Source organism: Pongo pygmaeus, chromosome 22, assembly GCF_028885625.2.
Source record: "Pongo pygmaeus isolate AG05252 chromosome 22, NHGRI_mPonPyg2-v2.0_pri, whole genome shotgun sequence".
Classification (NCBI taxonomy): Eukaryota; Metazoa; Chordata; class Mammalia; order Primates; family Hominidae; genus Pongo; species Pongo pygmaeus.
Genome location: NC_072395.2, coordinates 9,315,710 through 9,326,350, shown reverse-complemented (window position 1 = coordinate 9,326,350; position 10,641 = coordinate 9,315,710). Strand labels below are relative to the sequence as shown.

Sequence of the window (10,641 nt, the reverse complement as noted above, 5' to 3'; positions counted from 1 at the left end):
ATCTGCAAAAGTTTTTTAGAAGACTGAAACTGTTGAGTATAAGCATCTCGTATTCTATTATCATTAGTTAACTGAAGAGTTTGTTAAAGACATACATTTCATAAAAAAAGTTAGTTTGAAGTTATTGACCAGAATGTACCATTCCTAAGTATTAGTAACCAAATTCATGACAATAAAGAGCTTTTTAACAAGAAAAATTAGTGACTACCAGCACCATCAACAAGACTTTGTCTTTACAATTCATTACCACTTACCATGCATTGTAATATATAGGATTGACTCTGATAGCATTTCGAAAACAAGCTAATGCTTTGTCCAATTCTGCAGTTAAGATAAACTCTCGCCCTAATAAAGTATAGGCATAAGCATAATTTGGATCCATTTGGATAGCTCTCTGGAAGAATTTAATTGCAATATCATGTTCCCGTTGCAAACTGAAACAGTTCCCTGCAGCACACCAGGCCTCTGGCGAATTTTTATGCATGTCTGTTAAGTCTTTTGACAGAAATGAAAGAGCGACATCTTTTTGAAGATGCCAAAGTGTTGTAGAATAGATTTGCATGCCTTCAACTCTGTAATTCTCAATCCTTCTAAACTCTGAGAATATTCTTTCAGCTTGCATGTACTCTGAAAGTTCAAAATAGGACCTTCAAATTTGGCACAGTACCCAACCAGTATTGAAGTGGTGAGAAGGTAGATGGCTCAAAATATTTATAGCTTCTTTGCAGTGGTATGAACCTAAATCTAAATAACCTTTCCCCCTTTCACGAAGAAGGCTCATCAAGCCTTCTGCTGCTACTTTTTGTAGATTAAAAGTCTGAATCTGAGGTGTGATTGTGGATATTTCCTCTTCTGAATTGATGGAAGAGTCCAATTTTGTAATTTCCAGGTTGTCATTTATATTAGATTGAGTTATTCCTCCTTTATTAGTTTAACTTTTTGTTTTTCTGTTTGGGATTTTAGGTGTAAACTTCATTTTTAATTTCTTCCTATTCTCCTTGGTTGTGGAACTGTCACTAGTAAAGAGTCATGAACTTCTTCGATGCAGTGCTTTTGGGGGAGATGTCATAGTGGGGCTCATTACCTGAGGTGTTGCAGTTATTTATGGACCAGAACTTTCTGTTAGTGAAAGAATTGGAGTTACCTCTCGGCTATTTCCACTCTGCGAGAAGACAGACTTTGCTCCAGTTTGGCCAATTCTGGCAACAGACTTTTTTGAAGGGGCTCCAGCGGATGGCACATCAATTACAGAAGGTGCATTAGTGTAGTTTTGTAAATAAGATCCATCTCCAGGACTTGGGGTTCCTAATGAAAAGATCCCAAAACTTGGGGTAAATGGACTAAGAGCTGCTGGTCCTGTTAATAAACTTCGACCAGTTTTTTGTTTATTTTGAACCTGTTTAGATAATATTGAAGTTCCTGTTCCCAGTGGGATAGTTTCAGGTGAAATTACAGCTGAATCAATAAAAGACACTGGGGAATCTGTATTCAAGGAGTACTTTGAATTGGAAGATTCTAAATTGACTCTGTTTAATTCAATTGTGTCCTGGGGTGTTTCCATAAGAATGGTCTCAGGCTGTCTGTGACATAAACTGTGATTAGGTACTTGTGTTGTTGAAGAGTTGGGCAGACAGTTGCTAAAGTTCTGTAAAGATGTGAATTTAAATGTTAGGTCAGGATCTGGCTTTTCACCTATTTCACATAATGATTCAAAGGGATACCAGAGGAAAGGATTTAAACTAAGTCTCTTTTGGTAACATTCTTATCCTTTGGCAAGCCGATCTGTCTTGCAATATACACGTCCCAACAATGGAAGGGGAAAGCAAACTGAATCACCAAACTCAGTAACAATATCATCATGGCTTTTCTGCTTATTAAACACTCCACCAGATAAGATTTGTTCCCAGTCTGCAAGCTTACTGAGATCAACACAACATTTTGCAAGCAGGTATTTGCATTGCGGTGTAGGACAACTGTGTCTTTTCAAGAGTCTATATGCTTTATAGGCTTTTCCTGGGAGTTAAGAACAGGTTGCCATTAAAAACAAGGCTTCTTCTGAGTGTACTTCTGCATAAAGGCGTTCTGTGAGGAAAACCCCACCTCGGTAAGCATAGTGGTTTAGTGCTTGCCATATAGCAGCCTGGAAGGGTTTCTGCAGCACTGTCATCCTCGAGGCAAAGGCCCAATTTCTGCAGTGCCTCAGGAAACCCCCACCCCACCAACCACCCTCCCCCCTGTAGCGGCTCCGGCCCGGCCAGCCTCGGCTCATTTAAATTCACCAGTTACCGGGGGATGGGGGTGGCCGAGCCAGCATGACTTCTTTATCCTGCCGACTGTGGAAAGCCCGGCCCCTTGTGATCCATTACAAAGCGAAAGTCACCTCATATTTGGGAAACAAGTCCACTCCCAAGTTCAGTGGAGGGATGTGGCATGTAGGACGAAGGACTCTGTTCCTTCTGATTTGGTCTGCACAGCGGGGCCTAGGGCTGGAGTCCTCTCTGTGAGGACTGCTGACTCCCTCTACCTTGGGTTCCATTGGCCCCACCCTGGGACATGGGCGTTGGCAGATTCTGGCCCTTCCTGGCCCTTAAGTTGCTGTCAGAAACCCCATCTCGTGTTCAGATGCCCCGAATAACTGGCTCGCGCCTCTCTGGAAACATTGGAAATCTCTCCTCTACACATGGTCACCTAAAACCCCAGGAGCTCGGGAAACACGTCTGCCATCCACCTCACTGCTTTCGGGAGAGAATGTTGAGAGTCTCTTGCCAACTATCTCTTGACTTGAGTTCCTCATGGGTGTGTGGTTAAGACGTAGTGAGACCAGATGTATTAACTCAGGCCAGCTGCTGGTGGCTCACGCCTGTAACCCCAACACTTTGGGAGGCCGAGGCTGTAGGATCCCTTGAGGAATAGCCTAACCCTGGGGAGGTTGAGACTGCAGTGTGTGAGCAGTAATGGTGTAATTTGGATCCTGCAGTTTTCTAAACATTCATTTTGTAGAATCTGCAAAGGGATATTTCTGAGCCCATTGAGGCCTATGGTGAAAAGGGAAATATTTTCAAATAAAAAGAAAACAGAAGCTTTCTGGGAAACTTCTTTTTGATGTGTGTATTCATCTCACAGTGTTGAAACTTTTTTTATTGAGCAGTTTGGAAACAGTCTTTTTGTAAAATCTGCAAAGGGATATTTCTTAGCCATTTGATACCTAGGTGAAAAAGAGATATCTTCACATAAAAACTAGACAGAAGCATTCTGAGAAAGTTCTTTCTGATGTGTGCATTCATCTCATAGAGTTGAACCTGTCTTTTGTTTGAGCAGTTTGGAAACAGTCTTTTTTAAAAATATGCAAATGGATATTTGTGAGCCCTTCACAGCCTATGATGAAACAGGAAATACCTTGACATAAAAACTAGACAGAATCTTTCTGAGAAAATGCTTTGCAATGTATGCTTTCATCTCACAGAGTTGAACTTTTCTTTTGATTGAGCAGTTTCTAACCAGTCTTTTTGTAGAATCCACAAATGGATATTTGCAGCGCTTTTAGGCCCATGGTGAAAACGGAAATATTTTCACAAAAACACTAAAAAGCAGCTTTCTGAGAATCTTCTTTGTGATGCCTGGATTCATATCACAGAGCAGAACCTTTCTTTTGATTGAGCAGATTGGAAAAAGTATTTTTGTACAATCTGCAAATGGATATTTCTGAGCCGTTTGATGCCTGTAGTGAAAAAGAATTATCTTCACATAAAAATTAGACAGAATCATTCCGAGAAACTTCTTCCTGATGTGTGCATTCATCTCACAGTGTTGAACCTTTCTTTTCATGGAGCAGTTTGGAAACAGTCTTTTTGTAGTATCCGCAGAGGGATAATTGTGAATGCTTTAAGGACTATGGTGAAAAAGGAAATATCTTCACAAAAAAATCTAGACAGAAGCATTCTGAGAAACTTCTTTTTTATGTGTGCATTCATCTCACACAGATGAATCTTTCTTTTCATTGGGCAGTATGGAAAGAGTCTTTTGGTTCAATCTGCAAAGGGATATTTCTGAGCAGTTTGAGGCCTATGGTGAAAAAGTAATATCTTCACATAAAAAGTAGACAGAAGCATTCTGAGAAACTTCTTTTTTATGTGTGCATTCACCTCACAGGGTTGAAACTTTCATTTCATTAAGAAGTTCAGAAACACTCTTTTTGTAGAATCTGAAAGGGATATTTTTGAGTCCATTGAAGCCTGTGGTGAAATAGGAAATATTGTTACATAAAAACTAGACAGAAGCTTTCTGAGAAACTTCTTTGTGATGTGTGCTTTCATCTCACAGAGTTGAGCCTATCTTTTGATTTAGCAGATTGGAAACAGTCCTTTTGTTGTATCTGCAGAGGGATATTTGTGAACGGTTTGAGGCCTATGGTGAAAAAGGAAATACCTTCACATACAAAGTAGACAGAAGCATTCTGGGAAACTTCTCTGTGATGTGTGCATTCAACTCACAGAGGTGAACCTTTCTTTAGATTGAGCTATTTGGAAACAGTTCTTTTTTAGAATCTGCAAAGGGATATTTCTGAGCCCATTGAGGCCTAGGATGAAAAAGAAATATCTTCACATAAAACTGGATAGATGCATTCTGAGAAACTTCTTTGTGATATGTCCATTCATCTCACAGAGTTGAACCTTTCTTTGGATTGGGCAGTTTGGAAACAGTCTTTTTGAAGAATCTGCAAAAAATATTTGTGAGCTATTTATGGCCTATGGTGAAATAGGAAATATCTTCACATAAAAACTAGACAGAAGCTTTCTGAGAAACTAATTTGTGATGTGTGCTTTCATCTCACAGAGTTGAACTTTTCTTTTGAATGAGCAGTTTGGAAACACTCTTTTTGTAGAGTCTGTAAATGGATATTTGGAGCACTTTGAGACCCATGGTGAAAAAGGAAATATCTTCACGTAAAAACCAGACAGGAGCATTGTGAGAAACTTCTTTGTGATGGGTGTATTCATCTCACAGAGTTGAATATTTCTTTGGATGCAGCAGTTTGGAAAGATTCTTTTTGTAGTATCTGCAGAGGGATATTCATGAGCAGTTTATGACCTATGGTTAAAAAGGTTATATCTTCACAAAAAAAAACTCGACAGATCCGTTGTGAGAAACTTCTTTGAGATGTATGCATTCAACTCACAGAGCTGAACCTTTCTTTTGATTAAGCAGTTTTCTAAACAGTCCTTTTGTAGAATCTGCAAAGGGATATTTCTGAGCCCATTTGGTCCTATGGTGAAAAAAGATATATCTTCACATGAATGCTAAACAGAAGCTTTCTGAGAAACTTCTTTGTGATGTGTGCATTCATCTCACAGTGTTGAAATTTTCTTTTGATTGAGCAGTTTGGAAACAGTCTTTTTGTACAAGCTGCAAAGGGATATTTCTGAGCCATTTGAGGCCTATGGTGAAAGAGAAATATCTTCGCATAAAAACTAGACAGAAACATTCTGAGAAATTTCTTTGTGATGTGTGCATTCATCACACATATTTGAACCTCTCTTTTGATTGAGCAGTTTGGGAACAGTCTTTTTTTAGAATATACAAAACGATATTTGTGAGCCTTTTCAGGCCTACGGTGAAATAGGGAAAATCTTCAAATAAAAACTGGACAGAAGCTTTCTGAGAAACTTATTTGTCATGTGTTCCTTCATCTCACAGAGTTGAACTTTTCTTTTGATTGAGCAGTTTGGAAACAGTCTTTTTGTAGAATCTGCAAATGGATATTTGCAACGTTTTATGCCTATGGTGAACAGGAAATATTTTCACCTAAAAACTAGACAGAAGCATTCTGAGAAACTTCTTTGTGATGTGTGCATTCATGTCACAGGGTTGAAACTTTCCTTGGATTAAGCAGTTTGGAAAGAGTCCTTTTGTAGAATCTGCAAAGGGATATTTGTGAGCCCATTGAGGCCTACGGTGAAACAGAAAATGTCTTCACATAAAAACTAGACAAAAGCTTTCTGAAAATCTTCTTTGTACTGTGTGCTTTCATCTCAAAGAGTTGAACCTCTCTTTTGATTGAGCAGTTTGGAAACACTCTTTTTGTAGAATCTGCAAAGGGATAGTTGGAGTGCTTTGAGGCCTATGGTGAAAAAGGAAATATCTGCACATAAAAACTAGACAGAAACTTCTAAGAAACTTATTTGTGATGCGTGCTTTCATCTCAGATTTGGACCTTCCTTTTCATTGAACAGTTTGGCAACAACTCATTTTGTAGAATCTGCAAAGGGATATTTGTGAGCAGTTTGAGGCCTATGGTGAGAAAGTAAATACCTTCACATAATACCTAAACAGAAGTATTTTGAGAAAACTCTTTGTGATGTTTGCATTCATCTCACTGAGTTGAAACATTCTGTTCATTGAGCAGTGTAGAAACATACTTTTTGTGCAATCTGCAAAGGAATATCTGTTTGCGGTTTGAGACCTATGGTGAAAAAGTAATATCTTCACATAAAAACAAGACAGAAGCATTCTGAGAAACTAATTTTTTATGTGTGCATTCATCTCACAGAATTGAACCTTTCCTTTGATGAAGCAGTTCGGAAAGAGTTTCTTGTAGAATCTGAAAAGGGATAGTTGTGATCCCTTTGAGGCCTAAGGTGAAATAGGAAATATCTTCACATAAAAACTAGACAGAAACTTTCTGAGAAACTTCTTTGTGACATGCCTTTCATCTCAAAGATTTGAACCTTTATTTTGATTGAGCAGTTTGGAAAGACTCTTTTTCTAGTATCTGCAGAGGGCTATTAATGAGCAGACTGAGGCCTACAGTGAAAAAGGAAATGGCTTCTCAAAAAACTAGACAGAAGCATTATGAGAGACTTCTATGTAATGTGTGCATTCATCTCACCAAGTTAAATCTTTCTTTTGATTGAGCTGTTTGGAAACACTCTTTTTTCTAGCATCTGCAAGGGTATACTTCTGAGCCCTTTGAGGCCTATTTTGAAATATGAAATATCTTCACATGTAAACTAGACAGAAGGTTTCTAAGAAACTTCTTTTTGACGTGTGCTTTCACCTCACAGAGTTGAACATTTCTTTTGATTGAGCAGATTGGAAACACTCTTTTTGTAGAATCTGCAAGTGGATATTTGGAGCGCTTTGAGGCCCATGGTGAAAAAGGAAATATCTTCACAAAAAACTAAACAGAAGTTTTCTGAGAAACTTCTTTGGGATGTGTGCATTCATCCCACACATTTGAACCGTTCTTTTGATTGCTATGGTGAAAAAGGAAACTTCTTCACATAAAACTATACAAAAGCATTCTGAGAAACTTCTTTGTTATGTGTGCTTTCATCTCATAGAGTTTAACCTTTCTTTTCATTGTGCAGTTTGGAAACAGTCTTTTTATAGAATCTGCAAAGGGATGTTTGTGAGCAGTTTGAGGCCTATGGTGAAAAAGGAAATACCTTCACATAAAAACCAGACAGAAGCTTTTTGAGAAACTTCTTTGTGATGTTTGCATTCATCTCCCAGAGTTGAATCTTCCTTTTCATTGAGCTGTTTAGAGACAGTCTTTTTGCACAATCTGTAAAGGGATATTTCTGAGTGGTTTGAGGCCTATGGTGAAAAAGAAATATCTTCACATAAAAATCAGAAAGAAGCATTCCAGGAAACTTCTCTGTGATGTGTGCATTCATCCCACAGATTTGAAACTTTCATTTCATTCAGTAGTTTGGAAAGAGTCTTTTCATAGAATCTGCAAAGGGATATTTCTGAGCCCTTGAGACCTATGATGAAATAGGAAATATCTTCACATAAAAACTAGACAGAAGATTTTGAGAAACTTCTTTGTGATGCTTGTGAACCTTCTTTTTGATTGAGCAGTTTGGAAACAGTCCTTTTGTAGAATCTGCAAAGGGATATTTCTGAGCCCTTTGAGTCCTATAGTGAAATAGAAAATGTCTTCACATAAAAACTAGACAAAAGCATTCTGAGAAACTTCTTTGTGATGTGTGCTTTCATTTCACAGAGTTGAACGTTTCCTTTGATTGAGCAGTTTGGAAACACTCTTTTTGTAGAATCGGTAAATGGATATTTGGGGTGCTTTGAGGCATAAGGTGAAAAAGGAAGTATCTATACCTAAAAACTAGACAGAAACTTTCTGAGAAACTTCTTTGTGATGCGTGCTTTCATCTCACAGATTTGAACATTTCTTTTCATTGAGCAGTTTGGGAACAAGTCGTTGTATAGAATCTGCAAATGTATATTTGTGAGCTGTTTGATGCCTATGCTGAAAAAGTAAATAGTCACATAAAAACCAGACAGAAGCTTTTAGAGATAACTTTTTGTGATGTTTGCATTCATATCAAAGAGTTGAAGCTTTCTGTTCCTTGAAGAGTTTGGAAACATTCTTTTTGTGCAATCTGCAAAGGAATATTTCTGAGTGGTTTCAGGCCTGTGGTGAAAAAGAAATATCTTCACATAAAAACTAGACAGAAGCATTCTGAGAAACTTCTTTTTTATCTGTGCATTCACCTCACAGAGTTGATCCTTTCTTTTCATTGAGCAGTTTGGAAACAGTCTTCTTGTAGTATCTGCAAAGGGATATTTGTGATCCCCTTTAGGCCTATGGAGAAATAGGAAATATCTTCACATAAATACTAGAGAGAATCTTTCCAAGAAACTTCTTTTCATCCTACACAGTTGAACCTTTCTTTGGATTGATCACTTTGGAAACAGTCTTTTTGAAGAGTCTACAAATGGATATTTGGGGAGTTTGAGGCCTAAGGTCAAAAAGGAAATATATTCACATAAAAACTAGACAGAAGCATTTTGAGAAACTTCTTTGTGATGTGAGCTTTCATTTCAGAGGGTTGAATCTTTCTTTTGTTTGAGCAGTTTGGAAATAGTCTTTTTGTAAAATGTGCAAAGGGATATTTCTGAGCCATTTGAGGTCTATGGTGGAAACGAAATATCTGTACATAAAAAGTAGACAGAAGCATTCTGAAAAACTTCTTTGTGATGTGTCCATTCATGTCACAGAGTTGAACCTTTCTTTTGATTGAGCAGTTTGGAAACAGTCGTTTTGTAGAATCTGCAAAGAGATATTTGTGAGCTCTTTATGGCCTGTGATGAAATACGAAATATCTCCACATAAAAACTAGACAGAAGATTTCTGAGAAACTTCTGCGTGATGTGTGCTTTCTTCTCACAGTACTGAACATTTCTTTTGATTGAGCAGTTTGGAAAGTCTTTTTGCAGAATCTGCTAATGGATATTTGGAGGTATTTGAGGCCCATGGTGAAAAAGGAAGAATCTTCACATAAAAACTAGACAGAAGATTTCTGAGAAACTTCTTTGTGATGTGTCAATTCATGTCACAGAATTCAACCTTTATTTCAATTGAGCAGTTTGGAGACAGTCTTTTGTAGAAGCTGCAAAGGGAAATTTCTTAGCCTTTTGTGGCTTATGGTGAAAAAGAAATATCTTCACATAAAAACTAGACAGAAGCTTTCTGAGAAACTTCTTTGTGATGTGCTCATTCATCTCACAGAGTTAAACTTTTCTTTTGATTTAGCAGTTTGGAACATGTATTTTCTTAGAATCTGCAAATGGAAATTTTTGAGCCCCTTATGGCCTATGTTGAAATATGAAATATCTTCACATAAAAACTAGATAGAAGCTTTCTGAGAAACTTCTTTGTGATGTGCACTTTCCTCTCACAGAGTTGAACCTTTCTTTTTATGGGGCGGTTTGGAAGCAGTCTTTTTGTAGAATCTGCAAATGGATATTTGGAGCGTTTTGAGGCCTATAGTGGAAAAGGAAATATCTTCACATAAAAACTAGACAGTAGCTTTTTGAGAAAACTATTTGTGACATTTCCATTCATCTCTAATAGTTGACCATTTCTTTTCATTGAGCAGTTTGGAAACAGTCTTTTTGTACAAACTGCAAAGGGATATTTCAGAGTGGTTTTAGGCCAATGGTGAAAAATAAATATCTTCACATGAAACCTAGACAGAAGCATTTTGAGAAACTTCTTTGTGATGTGTGCATTCATCTCACAAATTTGAACGTTTCTTTTGATTTAGCAATTTGGAGAACGTCTCTTGGAAGTATAAGCGGAGTTATATTTGTGAGCAGTTTAAGGCCTATTGTGCAAAAGTAAATACCTTCATATAAAAAGTAAACAGAAGCTTTCTGAGAAACTTCTTTGTGATGTGTGCTTTTGTCTCACAAAGTTTCACCTTTCTTTTGATTGAGAAGTTTGGAAACATTCTTTTTGTAGAATCTGCAAATGGATATTTGGAACAATTTGAGTCCTATGGTGAAAAAGGGAATATGTTCACATAAAAACTAGACAGAAGAATTCTGAGAAACTTCTTTGTGATGAGTCCATTCATGTAACAGAGTTGAAACTTTCTTTGATGGATCAGTTTGGAAGCAGTCTTTATGTAGTATCTGCAGAGGGATATTTTTGAGTAGTTTAAAGACTATAGTGAAAAAGGAAATATCTTCACAAAATAACTAGACAGAAGCATTTTGGGAAACTTCTTTGTGATGTGTGCATTCATCTCACAATGTTGAACGTTTCTTTTGATTTAGCAATTTGGAGAAAGTCTCTTGGAAGTATAAGCAGAGTTATATTTGTGAGCAGTTTAA

The 10,641-nt window shown here is 37.4% G+C and overlaps 1 pseudogene; it reads right to left on the bottom strand.

The window, feature by feature from the left end:
• Positions 1-250: 250 nt before the first annotated feature.
• LOC129027113 (cell division cycle protein 27 homolog) lies at positions 251-2,167 on the bottom strand (annotated as a pseudogene).
• Between the last annotated feature and the right edge of the window lie 8,474 nt (positions 2,168-10,641).